The sequence below is a fragment of the Periplaneta americana genome, chromosome 1, assembly GCF_040183065.1.
Source record: "Periplaneta americana isolate PAMFEO1 chromosome 1, P.americana_PAMFEO1_priV1, whole genome shotgun sequence".
Taxonomy (NCBI): domain Eukaryota; kingdom Metazoa; phylum Arthropoda; class Insecta; order Blattodea; family Blattidae; genus Periplaneta; species Periplaneta americana.
The window spans coordinates 226036089-226052460 of record NC_091117.1 but is presented as its reverse complement, the minus strand read 5'-3'; positions in this window follow the sequence as shown (position 1 = coordinate 226052460).

Sequence of the window (16372 nt, the reverse complement as noted above, 5' to 3'; positions counted from 1 at the left end):
CTACGATATGATCACATATCACCGTCCTTCGCAAGTCTTTCGTGGCTCCGACTTAAAGAACGCAGAACTTTACACTCTTTATCTTTACTCTTTCGAATTCTGCACACCTCAACACCAAATTACCTTTCGTCTCCTTTCTCTTATCTATACTCTAACCACGACGTAAATACCAGATCAATTATCTGTGCCACGCTAAATATACCTCTTCATAGAACATCTTGTTATTCCTCATCTTTTACAATATCCACCTCGCGTCAATGGAATTCCTTGTCACAAAGTATTAGGGGCTGGAAGACAATAAACACCTTTAAGAACAGCTTAAAAGATAACCTTATTAGCATTTCACTCCAATCATACTGATTTAAACTATCACTGACTACACTGTTACTTTTTTCTTTACACATCATCCTGATAGCGCTGTATTTTCAAAATTGTCTCATAATAATCTCTTTCTATTATCTAATATTATTTGAAATATATTAACATTCTATGTATTTTAGTTTAATTCTGCTACACAGTTTATTTCAGTGTTTAATTAATAGTTCATAGTATTTTGTTGTTTAATTCGTAAATAACTCTTGTATACATGTAACTCTCATCTAAATCTACGGCCTTAACTCTGCCAGCTAAAATAAATCATTATTATTATTATTATTATTATTATTATTATTATTATTATTATAATTTGGCATAGGCCTAACATATTATTGCCACAAGCTCTTCAGAAAGACAGAGAAACGTGATGCAACTGACTCCCAGATAAAGTTTGTACTGGGATAGCTATATCTATAATATGTCTTTTTTATTGAAATTGCAATTTTGAGATTCAGATTACTTTCTTCAGCTGCGGGATATTTTTTTTTATTTTTGTTTATTTATTTATTTTGTATAGTCATGAAAATGTCAACTATGCCCAAATTCATATTACTCTTTCTTTAAGACAAATGTAAGTACTATATATGGTAAAAAAGGATGTCCCTCCTTGGTAGATCTAAAATCTGGCAACCCTGGGTACATTGCATTTACAGGTTCTCCTGTATATGATGCCATGGGACACAGAGAGACTTTGCCTTGCATGTCATACTCGAAGAAGCTCGTCGCTGTTTGTCGGGAGTAGCATTCGTGCGGTTCTCCTCAGTCTACAGTGAGCTACAGAAGGGATTATTCATTCGTGCGTACAGTACAGTCGATCAGTCCTAGTGAAATGGAGGAGTACACGAGAGCGGAATAAGCAGACCTGATTTTCCAATATGCATGAGCCAATGGGAACAGTAGACAAGCTCACAGATTGTAATCCAATTACCCACGTAGGAGACATCCGGCCCATATTATTTTTTCACGACTACTCCAAAAGTTAAGGGAAGGAGGACACGTGGTGACAAATTACAATTCCATTTCCACGCAACTATTTTTGCTTATAACTTTCGACTCAGTCATTTCCGGACCAGGGTTCCTTATCTCAAATTTATACATGTACCCTTTGCCATCATTCCTGAAAGTTTGTAACACCAATTCGTACACGCCTGTATATGGTTGAAGTAGATACAATGTGTAAGTAGTTTTCAGGAACCACAAAAAAATAAGACGACACGTAAGTTGGTTTTAAAAGTTCTACAATTTTCATAAAATAAATATTAATTTTAAACTGGGTACATAAACATGCCTACAATACTATCATGTGTAAAAAATTTGGTGCAATTAGGACTAACAGTTTTGAAATTATATTTTTTGAATATATTTTATATTAACGTCACTAAAAGGGCTCCTTGCGACAAAGTTTTCGAAATTTTTAGTTCACATTATAAGCTCAAAACCTTGAAAATAGTCATGGGAATACAAATTAATTAGCTTTTTGAGCTCAGTCTAAACATAGAGTCACGATAAATTTTTAAGTGGACTTTCTTAATTTTTCATCATTATTTGACCATAGTGTCCCTTAAAGGTAGTAGGCTACGTAGACCTAAACTGCAATAATTTCTAATGCCGCTTTCCTATTCACAATGAAAGTATGTTAGTTCATTTTCAGATTTTGTGCAAGTCTCTTGCTTTCACGTAATCCCAAGCCGTTAAGACCTCTCTCTCAATCCAGCCACGCTTAACAAATGTTCTTACAATAGAACAGTAATCCGCTCATGAGAATCTTGAGAAAGGCTAGCCCCAAATCGAGGGAAATAGCATATCTAACGTTAGTGCGACCGTTAATGGAATACGGAACTACATGTTGGGATCCCTATAGAATATACCAGATAAATTCCTTAGAAAGAATCCAGTATAGGGCAGCGAAATTTGTTAAAGGTAAAAGAGAAGATGGAAACGATACGATAAAAGAACTTAAGTGGGAAACTTTGGAAAACAGACGTAGGAAAACTAGAATAACATCATTGTATAGAGCACATCTAGGTCAGAAAGCATGGGTAGACATAACGGCTCGGTTAGAAAAGCCAACGTACTACGGTAGGAACGATCATGATTTTAAAATCAAATGTAGGAAACAGAAAACGGATCTAGGTAAATTCTCATTTTTAAATAGAACTATAAATGATTGGAATGACCTACCTGCAGCGGTCTTTGAGGGCTGTCCTTCCTTAAGGAGATTCAAGAATAATTTAAAAAGTTGTATATAAAGTGAAAATTAAAATTAAGGTGAAATTCAACATTTAATTTTTTTAAGGTGACATGTATTTATCTAGCCTGACGAGTTTACTTCCTTGGTTTGAATTGTAAATTATTTAAAACTAGCGTGTAAGAGGGCCTTAGACTAGAAATGTTTAGTTTAAATGTAGTTCTGTTTATAAATATGCATAAGGATGTAATTATTTGACTTATTTGAACTGTTGTATCAGTGAAGCGAGGTGAGTCAGTGAAGTTATGGTTTTACAGTGCAGTGAACAGTTCCGATCAGTGATAATTTATAGCGTCAATGAAATGTGTTCTATAGTGTCAGTGAAATGAGTTACAGAGTGTCAGTGAAATGTGTGCTAAAGTGTCAGTGAAATGCGTCATAGTGCCACTACAGGGAATGAGATGAGAGTAAAGTGAAAGACTATTGAAACTTACGTAGGACCTATAGATAATTATGTAGGTTGTATTGTAAAATTAGGTATTTTATTTTATGTTTTATTATTATTGTGTTAAATTGTATTGTGTACTATTATTGTATTGTGTGTAAAATTGTATATGTGTTGTAAAATTGTATTGTGTATTGTAAATTTTATTGTGTATTGGTTATCATTTTATTGTGTATTGTTAATATTGTATATACCACTGCCACCGGGTGCTTGCCCACTTGCAGTGTAAATAAATACATACAAATATTAATTTTAAACTGGGTACATAAACATGCCTACAATACTATCATGTGTAAAAAATTTGGTGCAATTAGGACTAACAGTTTTGAAATTATATTTTTTTAATATATCTTATATTAATGTCACTAAAAGGGCTCCTTGCGACAAACTTTTCGAAATTTTTAGTTCACATCATAAGCTCAAAACCTTGAAAATAATCATGGGAATACAAATTAATTAGCTTTTTGAGCTCAGCCTAAACACAGAGTCACGATAAATTTTTAAGTGGACTTTCTTAATTTTTCATCATTATTTGGCCACAGTGTCCCCTTAAATTCAGTAGACTACGTAGACCTAAATTGCAATAATTTCTAATGCTGCTTTCCTATTTACTGTTGAAAGTATGTTAGTGCATTTTCAGATTTTGTGCAAGTCTCTTGCTTTCACGTAATCCCAAGCCGTTAAGACCTCTCTCTCAATTCAGCCACGCTTAACAAATGTTCTTACAATAGAACAGTAATCCTCTTACAAACAACAGACTGATCGTTTGTTGCGTCCATGGTCATCGCATAGGGGTTCGGGACTTGTAGATGTTCGCAATGGAACGCAGAAATAATTCTTCACATGATGATTTCACATAGTCGCTAGACTATTAAATCTTCCCTCTTATTTGTCCGTTTATTCTACGTAATATAAAAAACAAGAAGAAATCGCTTGACGATTATGTTGGGAGCCATTGTGTATCTATCGTTTCAAATTAGTATTTGAAAGGTGCAGGGAAAGAAGGAGCTATGTCCACTTAGCAAATTGTTCAGGAGAACAATTTTAAGTCTGTCTTCAGTACATTTCCTTCTACGCAAAATCTAACATCTGTCATTCCACTTAGGCAACTCACATTGTCAAAGTGTTTCATTTCTAGGATTAAATTGCTGTACTCCTACCCTACACAATAAGTGTGCAAATGTGTGCGTGCGTGTGTATGTATGTATGTGTTATCACTACATTGGCTATACTTCCGGTGGCAGTGATATCTAATATACAATAATTACTGCATTACAAAAATATAAAATTAAATCTAACTTACTTACTTACTGGCTTTTAAGGAACACGTAGGTTCATTGCCGCCCTCACATAAGCCCGCCATTGGTCCCTATCCTGAGCAAGATTAATCCAGTCTCTACCATCATATCCTACCTCTCTCAAATCCATTTTAATATTATCTTCCCATCTACGTCTCGGCCTCCTAAAAGGTCTTTTTCCCTCCGGCCTCCCAACTAACACTCTATATGCATTTCTGGATTCGCCCATACGTGCTACATGTCCTGCCCATCTCAAACGTCTGGATTTTATGTTCCTAATTATGTCAGGTGGAGAATACAATGCGTGCAGTTCTGTGTTGTGTAACTTTCTCCATTCTCCTCTAACTTCATCCCTCTTAGCCCCAAATATTTTCCTAAGAACCTTATTCTCAAACACCCTTAATCTCTGTTCCTCTCTCAAAGTGAGAGTCTAAGTTTCACAACCATACAGAACAACCGGTAATATAACTGTTTTATAAATTCTAACTTTCAGACTTTTTGACAGAAGACTAGATGACAAAAGCTTCTCAACCGAATAATAACAGGCATTTCCCATATTTATACTGTGTTTAATTTCCTCCCGAGTGTCATTTATATTTGTTACTGTTGCTCCAAGATATTTGAATTTTTCACCTCTTCGAAGGATAAATCTCCAATTTTTATAGTTCCATTTCGTACAATATTCTGGTCACGAGACATAATCATATACTTAGTCTTTTCGGGATTTACTTCCAACCCTATCGCTCTACTTGCTTCAACAATAATTTCCGCGTTTTCCCTAATTGTTTGTGGATTTTCTCCTAACATATTCACGTCATCCGCATAGACAAGAAGGTGATGTAACCCGTTCAATTCCAAACCCTCTGTGTTATCCTGAACTTTCCTAATGGCATATTCTAGAGCGAAGTTAAACAGTAAAGGTGATAGTGCATCTCCCTGCTTTAGCCCGCAGTGAATTGGAAAAGCATCAGATAGAAAATGGCCTATACGGACTCTGCTGTAAGTTTCACTAACACACATTTTAATTAATCGAACTAGTTTCTTGGGAATACCAAATTCAATAAGAATATTATATAAAACTTCTCTCTTAACCGAGTCATACGCTTTTTTGAAATCTATGAATAACTGATGCACTGTACCCTTATACTCCCATTTTTTCTCCAATATCTGTCGAATACAAAAAATCTGATCAATAGTCGATCTATTACGTCTAAAACCACACTGATGGTCCCCAATAATTTCATCTACATATGGAGATAACCTTCTCAAAAGGATATTCGACAAAAATTTGTACGACGTCAACAAAAGTGATATTCCTCGAAAGTTACTACAGTTAGTCTTATCCCCCTTCTTAAAAATAGGTACGATTATGGACTCCTCCTAACTACAAATAAATAATTGCAATAGAATTATTACTCAATAATAAAGACTACGCTATAAAGCATACCTACGCAGAAAGTAAATCTTCATAAATAAACGTAGTATTTCTATTAAATCCAACAATTTTATTAACAACTTAGGTATCATGTACCTTCTCTCTATTCCTCTGCACAGAACATCCTTGTACTCATCATCTTTCAGCATATCGATTCCACGCCTCTGGAACTCTCTCCCTGACCATGTCAGAGACTGTCGGACAATATCAAAATTCAGATTTAAATTAAAAATCACATTCTAGTTCATGGAATTTCTTGTTGAACACCTGTCAGGTTGCGTAACTTCGGCTTAACCCATGACATATAGTAAATATTGTAACTATGCTGTTGTAAAATTGACAGTTAATATTGTGAATTTTATTAGTAACAACAATGTAATTTATTCTTCCAACAAAAATTCCTTTCTACAATTCGCCTTAAACGCTCTCGTCAACAATTGGATCTTCACTCAACACAGTATTCGTTATAGCACTCCACCGACGACAATGACAATTTACTTGGACTATTATGAACAACAATGAACTGTTAATCTTAACTAATATTTACAAAGCACTATTTACAAATCAGAACTATCAGTTCTCAGTTCAAAGTTCTTCTAGCTCAGTCACTCGAGTTCACAGTATCTCGAACCACAGACCTCCAGAGACAGTTCACTGTACTCGAACTCAGGTCCTTCCAACTGCGGTCCACTGCACTCGAACTCAGGTCCCTCCAACTGCGGTCCACTGCACTCGAACTCAGGTCCCTCCAACTGCGGTCCACTGCACTCGAACTCAGGCCTTCGGATGCTGACGCAGATGCGGACGCACACTCGAGTCGAACTCCGGTACACAAGACTGGCTTGCTTGCTCTGGCTTTCTCATTGACTGGCTGACTAATCAACTGAAAACTGCTGTCGTTCCTTCGCGCCCTTAATTTATAACCACAGCGACGTAGCCTCGAAAGTTCCACGCGTCTCTAGAGATGGCACTCCAGAAAAATCCAGAGCCTCTCCTCTCTACCAGCACCAGATGCGCGCGCACTCTCTCTCCACTCTCTCGCCGCGTTGGCCCTTTCCCCTCTCCGCCGCGCGCCATCCCAAAGTGCTCCGCGCGATCTTCTCTCTTGCGGGACGCTGGTCGTGAGTTCGAATCTCACGTCGCTGTCACAATATGTAATGTATTTATTATTATTATTATTATTATTATTATTATTAATCACTATCATCATTGCTATCTCTGTTTTTCTTTATTTTTTCTTGTATTAGCTCGATGAGAGCTCTATAGTGTACTTTTGACTCTGTTGAACCTCTATACCTAGGACTTTAATTTAATATGTATTATTTTCATCAGTGTTTGCACTTCTTTTTTGTATTTATGTGTGCTACCTGATAGGATGGAATAGAAGGCCTTATGGCCTTAATCCTGTCATATTAAATAAATAAATAACTACAAGTCACCTTAATTAATTATGTCAACTTAATTACATGTCACAACTTAGATAATTACACTGCACCTACAATTAAAATCTCAGTCTAATGTCTCAACCTGTCCTTAAATGTACTGATTTTGAGAGGATCACCTTGAAAGATTGCCGCAGGTAAGCTGTTCCAGTCTACTATAGTGCAGTTAACGAAAGAAAATTTTGCCACGTCCATTCTTTGTTTTCTGCAGTTAAACTTCCTAATATGATCAGCCCTGCCGAGGCATGATGGTGTCTAGCATTCATGTCGGTAATCCATGTTTCGTGTCCCAGTTGTGCCTTAAACAATGCCTGGCCTGTCGTCGTCTTGATTCGAAGAATTCCTACACAAAGTCTTTCATTTTCTCTTCGCCATGTCCCTTCCCCATTTTCATATATTTTGCTGTCCTGCGTTAAACATTTTCTATTGAATCAAATTGGGTTTATCAATAATAATCCCAACCCTACCACTTTATTTTCATTACGGGGCGAACTCATGACCTATTTTTGAAAATAGGTAGACAAAGCTCTTTCTTTCTCTTTAACCTTCATTTGCTTCATTGTTACATTTCATGTATGTTATTATCAGAGAAGTTGACTGGCAGATAGTGAGGATAAGCAAAATCCTACCGTTGTTTCTCTATAAATTTATGGGACAAAAATATTGTCGATTCGAGTATACTTAGAGAGAGAAAGAGAGAGAGAAAGAGAGAGAGATAGAGAGAGAGAAAGAGAGAGATAGAGAGAGATAGAGAGAGAGAAAGAGAGAGATAGAGAGAGAGAAAGAGAGAGATAGAGAGAGAGAAAGAGAGATAGAGAGAGGGAGAGAGAGGGAGAGAGAGGGAGAGAAAGAGAGGGAGAAAGAGAGAGATAGAGAGAGAGAAAGAGAGATAGAGAGAGAAAGAGAGAGATAGAGAGAGAGAAAGAGAGAGATAGAGAGAGAAAGAGAGAGATAGAGATAGAAAGAGAGAGATAGAGAGATAGAGAGAGAGAAAGAGAGAGAGAAAGAGAGAGATAGAGAGAGAAAGAGAGATAGAGAGAGAAAGGGAGAGAGAAAGAGAGAGAGAAAGAGAGAGATAGAGAGGGAGAAAGAGAGAGAGAGAAAGAGAGAGATAGAGAGAGAAAGAGAGAGAGAAAGAGAGAGAGATAGAGAGAGAGAAAGAGAGAGATAGAGAGAGAGGAAGTGAGAGAGATAGAGAGAGAGAAAGAGAGAGATAGAGAGAGATAGAGAGAGATAGAGAGAGAAAGAGAGAGATAGAGAGAGAAAGAGAGAGATAGAGAGAGATAGAGAGATAGGGAGAGAGAAAGAGAGAGATAGAGAGAGAGAAAGAGAGAGAGATAGAGAGAGAGAGAAAGAGAGAGATAGAGAGATAGAGAGAGAGAAAGAGAGAGATAGAGAGATGGAGAGAGAGAAAGAGAGAGATAGAGAGAGAGAAAGAGAGAGAGAGAGAAAGAGAGAGATAGAGAGAAAGAGAGAGAGAAAGAGAGAGATAGAGAGAGATAGAGAAAGAGAGAAAGAGAGAGAAAGATAAAGAGAGATAGAGGGAGATAGAGAGAGAGAAAGAGAAAGAGAGAAAGAGAGAGAGATAGAGAGAGAGAAAGAGAGAGATAGAGAGAGAAAGAGAGGGTGAGAGAGAGAAAGAGAGAGAGAATCACTGAAAAAAATGTACTTTTCAGGCTTGTCAGTGTCAAATTGATTCTAAGCAATAAAAAGGTAGCAATACAATGTTAAAATTGAAATATACCGTCTCTACTTATCTAGTATTATATGATTAATTATAACATAAACGTTTTCGGCACTAATGTGCCATTTTCAAATGTATGAAAATTCATAGCCTGGCCAACGTCGAGCACGCAACATGTCCAGCCATTGTACGTAAGTCACTAGTTCAATTCAGTGCATTTAACCATCAGCATATTCAAATACGTAACAACAAATTTTATGTTCGCAGCGTAAAGGCTTGACTGATAATCGGACGGTGACAACCATGAATATGTAACAATCCAACCACAGGAAACCAATAACCAGGTATCAATGTAACTTATATTACGCACCACATTCGATTATGGCAAAGTGCTCCGATATGTGAAAGTGAACAAACAACAAGAAACCTTGGTGCAATAGTAACGAATCAACATAAACAATTTTAATATTTTAATAGTGAATATCTTAGTGTAAGGTTACAACATTTCAAGTAAATGAATAACTGCATTTGACCACACAATACGTCAAGACAACCCCAGTGTTCCACAAATTGACGGATAATTGCAGCAGGAAAACAAATTTTAAATGTTAGTATTAAGTGTGTGTTTTTAATTTTAATCATTAATTATCTACAAACAGATTGTTTTATATGTGACATGAAATCACCAGGGTACACATTATATGTTTCATTCACACAGTTCATGTGCACCTATTTGAACATGTAATTAGGCAAATTTTCATACATTTGAAAATGGCACATTAGTGCCGAAAACGTTTATGTTATAATTAATCATATAATACTAGATAAGTAAAGACGGTATATTTCAATTTTAATATTGTATTACAACCTGCTTATCGGATAATAATCCAGACCTAAGCAATTTACACATTCTTAAGTTTAAAAATAAAGTGAAAATGTTTGTATGATATTTGATAAATTTTATTATAATTTTTTTTAAGTGTTACTAGCATTATATGGTACTAATATATATTGTATTTATCTGATGCATGTAACCTACAAGATAAAACATTGTAATAAATATAAATAGATCATTTTCTTAATTAATAACAGTGTATATCTCCAATAAATGATTTCTTAGCATCGCCACAGATACACTTGATTGTACTTGTCACTATCTCTTGTCACTAGAGAGTTCTTGAAATTTATATTTTCCCCGCCATTCATCAAATATTTTGATATGATACCTCTTGCACAAAAGGAGAGATCTATAACTGAAACTAGATTAATATATTTCAGTATTATTTGTATTTATCCTGGTAATAATGAACAGTTTGACTCGTAGACATTTTGTTTTTTCAGCATTAACTTCCCATGATTGTACGAGAAGATTCGAACAGAACGGCAGTTACGTAGACTTTCAGCTCCCCCCTACTACCAGTAATGCACAACACAATGTCAATACGGCGGTTGCTGTCGTCTGCGATACAACGAACTTTTCTGTTGATTTTAGAGTTTGGCATTTTTTCCGATTATTATATGCTTATTTAAGTTGTGTTAACTCTCGCTAGTGATTTTATATTTTATTTTATCCGTCTTAGTATTTATTTTATTATTGTAAATATTTTTGTTTTATCACTATTATTATTATTATTATTATTATTATTATTATTAATGAATTATTTTGTATTACAATCTTTGTATCATTTCTGTCACGATTATTCTATTATTATTATTATTATTATTATTATTATTATTATTATTATTATTATTATTATTATTATTATTATTATTATTAAGGGAACTGTGCCTATTATCGCACATGCGCCTAATATCGCACCCCATGGTTTATGAGCTCAGAACAGGCATAAGACCCTGAATGGAGTAGTAGCTTATTCAGTTCAATTAAAAGAAGCGTTAGCTCCCGCAGATGGATTGCTACGGGCTTCAATACACACTACACGCCTTGAGTTAGGAATAGGCAATGTGAAAGTATTTGTAGTGTGCGGTGTTCGGGACGAGTATACAGCCAACGGTAAGGAGCAATACTTTTATACACTGTTAGTTTGATTTAGTCAGTCGTGTAATATTTTTAATCAGCTATGGAAATATTATGAACTTTTTATTTTTATTGGAACAAGCTATTATGTTTCGTGTATGTTATTTGCCCAATATCGCACACTTACTGTTTTCCTATTATCGCACAGTGCGATATTAGGATGATGAGGTGCGATATTAGGACGATGTTACTGCAAACTAATATAATCCTGCAATGAATCTGGTAATTCGAAGGTTCTTAAAAAATTGTCATTGCAGATGAATCCAAAATGTCGTAAGCTGTGGAAAGAGGAGGTTATGAAGGCTGCAATCATATCAGTTAGGAACAAAGTCATGGGGATTGCAACGTGCTTCCAATACTTTCAATGTTCCCAAGTATACTTTAAAAGATAAAGTCAATAACAAAGGGGTGTATATAAACTAGTGAGCACGAAACTTGGTATAAAACCTGTACTTCCATTTGAACTGGAAGATTCTTTGGTTTCATATTGCTTAGAAATGGAGTAGCGATTTTATGGTTTATCTGCAAAGGACTTAAAAACTATGGCTTTTCAGTTAGCATTTATGAAAGGTCTGAACCACCCATTTTCGAAGAACGATGAAGCCGCAAGACGGAAATGGCTGCACACTTTCTTGAGAAGACACCAGGAATTGAGTCTCCGGAAACCACAAAGCACGCCTATGGCAAGGATCAGAGGTTTCAATAGGAGAACGTAATTAATTTTTTTGACATTTGGGAACCATTGATGAACACTGTCAACCATTCACCAAACAGACTGTACAACTGTGACGAGACAGACGTGACAGTGATTCAACACAAAGGCAACAAACTACTTATTCTGAAAGGTAGGAGGCAGGTTGGATCTGTATCTTCAGCAGACTTTAGTGACTGCAGTGACACAAATGAGTGCAGCTGGCCATTTCCTGCCCCCGTTTTTGGTTTTTCCTAGGATCAACATGAAAGCCGAACTTTTGGATGGAGCACCAAATGGTAGCTTAGCGGTCTGTCACAAATCTGGCTGGATTCAGAATGAAAGTTTTGTTCAATGGTGTCATCACATTCTCAGCAATGCGAAGCCTACAAAAGATGACCCAGTAATTCTAGTAATAGATGGGCATTATTCCCACACTAGAATTGTTGAACTCCTCGAACTAGCACGTGTTAATGGTGCTCATATTGTGTGCTTACCTCCACATTGCACGCATAAGATGCAACTCTTGTGTGTGGCATTCATGCTACCTTTCAAAACTTAATATGCTCAAGCAATTGAACAGTGGCTCAAACAAAATGCAGGCAGAGTAGTGACTCACTGCCAGGTTGGTATGGTATTGGGAGAAGCTTTCAATAAAGGAGCAACTGTTGCTGTAGCTACAAATGGCTTCAGAAATAGCGGTCTGTATCCTTGCAATCGCCATATCTTCAGCGACTTTGAATTTCAAGAAGTTTCTCCTAATACCCATGAAGCAAGTGATCATTCATCTGAAGCTTTACCAAATAGATTAGATGATGCCAACACTTCCCTACCTCGGCCAGGCTCTAGCAGTATCAACGGGCCAAAATCTCCACAAAATTAGTCTAGTGGTAAACTCTATCTTTTGTTACACCTGCTGACATTTCACCAATTCCTAAAATAACTTACAACAAAAAAAGTCCAACTGATAGAGAACGTAAAAGTGGTTCTGCTGCTCTACTAAAGAGTTCACAATATAAAAACGAATTGGCTGATGATTAAGAGGAAATTACTCACAAATAAGGAGACTTATGAACGAAAAGGCGTTCAAAAGAAGCAGACTGATAAAGTACCTACTCAGAGGAAGAGACAAAAAAAGAAACAAAGTCAGGTATCTTCAGATTCAGAAGACGAAGAGTTGGATGAGTCAGTATACATCTCCATTGATAATGGAGATATCGAAAATGATGCAGTATGTCTATAATGCAACGGGAAGTTTTCTTTTGACAAGAGGGAAGAAAAATGGATCATATGCACTAAATGTGGAATTTGGTGCCATGAAGAGTGTTCTGGGGATGATGACTACAAAAGTTTCATTGTGTTATTGTTTGGAAAGTTAGATTTAGTTCTCTAAATATCTGGATTATGTTTAATTAACAAACATTCTATAGCTTGCATATCAAGCTTTCAGGTATAACTCCCTGTACATTTATTTGAATAATTTCGAGGGAAAAATTGTTCCGGGGCCGGGTATCGAACCCGGGATCTTTGGTACGTTAAACCAAAGGTCCCGGGTTCGATACCCGACCCCGGAACAAATTTTCCCTCGAAATTATTCATTCTATACCTTGATAGCTGAATATGTAGTTATTTACTGTCAAACACATTGTGTCAGAAAATCTTATGATTTCCGTGTTGTATTCGTATGTTATTAAAAAAACATGTTTTGTGCTTAAATACAACAGATATATAATAAATATGTAATAAAATTTGTTTCTATACAATAAACTTAACATTTGTCCTATACATTTTTCACAAAATGAGGGGTGCGATATTAGGAGCACTATTTCTCCTTATACCGTTTTTGCAATTTTCCTTTTGTACTTGAAAAACAAATGTAAAATAAAAGTAATTTTTAAATTTGACCTCACTGATATAAGTATAATAAACCCGTATTAAAAATCCGTATTTATTTCAAATTTATGTCATATATTAATACTTGAAAAACTACTTTTTCAAAATGGGTGCGATATTAGGCACACTTCCCTTATTATTATTGAATTATTTTGTATTACAATCATTGTATCATCTGTCACGACTATTCTATTATTATTATTATTATTATTATTATTATTATTATTATTATTATTATTATTATTATTATTATTATTATTATTGTTATTATTATTGTTACTATTATTTTATATCATCAGCATTATTATTTGAACCCTGTAAAATTTATGTAGACTACTGGACTGTACCCGAGCACGAGCATATGCTCATTTCGGGTATCTATCCAAATGTAAATTCAAATGTAAATTGTAAATAAATTTGAACTTGAAAATTTGAATTTGAATTTGGATAAATCATACAACATGAAATTAAAAAGGTAGTAGTTATTCTATGTTGTTTATGCAGATAGTAGGGATGATAAATCTTCAAATATTGAAACTTCAGCACTGAAATCCGTGGCCCGTAGATACAGCAGGTGTTTGTACGAGCACCGACCTCTCTTCACTTCGTGGGCAAGCACTGACAGGCCAGCGGCACTGATATGCGCTCACAGCAAATATCACGGAGTCCACTGCAGCTTTGAAGTCGGCTGAAAGCTAGGCTGTCTGTTTCAATGTCACCAAAGGAATGGATGTTTGTCCACAGTCAATGCAAGCTTGGCTTGGACCGGGTCAATACACTCGGCTCAAAACTGCCTCTTGTGCGCCATATACCTAATGATTTCCCAAGTCCGACGAGTGGCTATGGTATTCGTGAATCCGACGCTGACAAGAGGGACATCCTGCATCAGTCCTTTAGGAAAAGGTTTCAATCCTAGACGAGATCATGACCCAAGTCCTTAGAAGTCCTGTTGTGGAGTACCGGTTAGCATGTCTGACTCTGAAACGAGAAGTACTGGGTTCAAATCCTGGTTAGGACAAATTGTCTGATTCAGGTTTCCCCGAGGTTTCCCCTCCCTTAACCAATTCCTGGGTAACTTTCTGCGTTGGACCTCGGACACTTTTGAATGGGTGTCCTTAAACTTTTGGTGGAAGCTGAACTACCCACAAAACTTATATATGCCTACTTTTAACAATTGCAGATTATAGTTGAAATGAAGAGGAAGCGGAGGATGTTGATGCATTGAAAGATAAAAACGAGAGCATCCAGAGAAAAAAAGAACTTCAGCGTTTGTTTCTTCAACATAAATTCCATTACGACCTGAAAGGGGATCGAACCGACCTGTCTCGTTGGAATATCAGTGTGCTAGCGATAAACCACAGGTGTCAATGCAATACCAACATGCCCGTATATCTTAGCGAATGCGAGCCGTTTTATGATAATCTTATTACTTGTCTGATTTAATTCCAAATTTGATCTTATGGGTATGAATTAATTTCATATAAGCAGACCGGTAGCTACGTGGTTCAGCACAAAAGTATTTCTTTACTATCACTACTTATCGAAAACAAATTAACAACGAAATTACAAATATCTACTCTTATTTTTTACGCTGTTGGGAAAATGTTACTATGGTAACCATTAAAACTTCCAACCACCACAGCCTTCTGGAGACGTATCTAAATACAATGATTACAATTAAATTTTTTCTGTTTCATTTTTCATAGCTAACTAAAATTTGTACATTTAAAAAAAAAGTTATTGACGTATGTTTTACTGCAAACAATAGTATAATGAAGAAAAAACTGGATAGGACTCGTAACTAAACGGTGCTTGTTGCAATACGGACTCTAATTTAATCAACTCGTAAAGAAGTACCTCTCTAGTCACTTTTTATATAAATTAACATTGTGCGAGATCGTGCGTATTTGCTTGGTTTCCGCACAAAACCAATCCGCGGAAAGTATAAAATTCCACATTCAGTATTCCCAACGTAACACACATAACAATTTCCCTCTTCTTACCGCTTAAGTGACATATTGATTTTACTGCTTTAGGCATTTAACGTATCATTTTTAGAGACGTTCAATATAGTAATAATTACAAATTGGAACCTTACCACTGCAATTTCACCTAAATTGCACTATGAATTATTGTTTTTAAATATTTGCAATAAACTCTACAACTCCACTAAAGTTACTGCATTCGTGATGCAAGTAACATTAAGGAAGCCGTAAATAAATCAACAAGATTCCAGACTCATCATAGACTGGGGGAAAAAAAAAGACATACGTATATCACGGCCTGCTGGAGTATAGTAAATACAGAAAACATTTTAAAGCAACAATGTTGAAGATAGATATTTTTGTTTTGCAAATTTGCCGTCATTGAACAGAAACCAAGATGGAGATTTCATTGCAACTAATTAGAAATTCCTCTTTCAGGTATGTAATAAACGATCTTCGCACAAAATAATGTACGATACACGAGCGGTATGTTTTCTTTCAATTATCGGAAATTAAAAAAGCTCAACTACGTTTCGCTTTTTCAAACTTTACCTCGAACATGAAAACTTCAACATGCCGCTCTTGTAACGCATATTACTATTTTATCACAAAGTTTTAGTAAAATTTCCTGTAAGGTTCTATAAGCTTTACATTGTATCCAAATGGACGTACAGAAAAGTACCAAAATCGGTAAAATGCAAGAGAAGAACAGATCAGTTTGTGTCACGATGCACAATCTAGGAATCGCTGCTTAAGATCTGTGCACGTGTGATCTTGGATTGACAGAGATACCGCCATGACTGCAAATGAATCTAGTGTAGTAGGCGGGCTGAAAAAA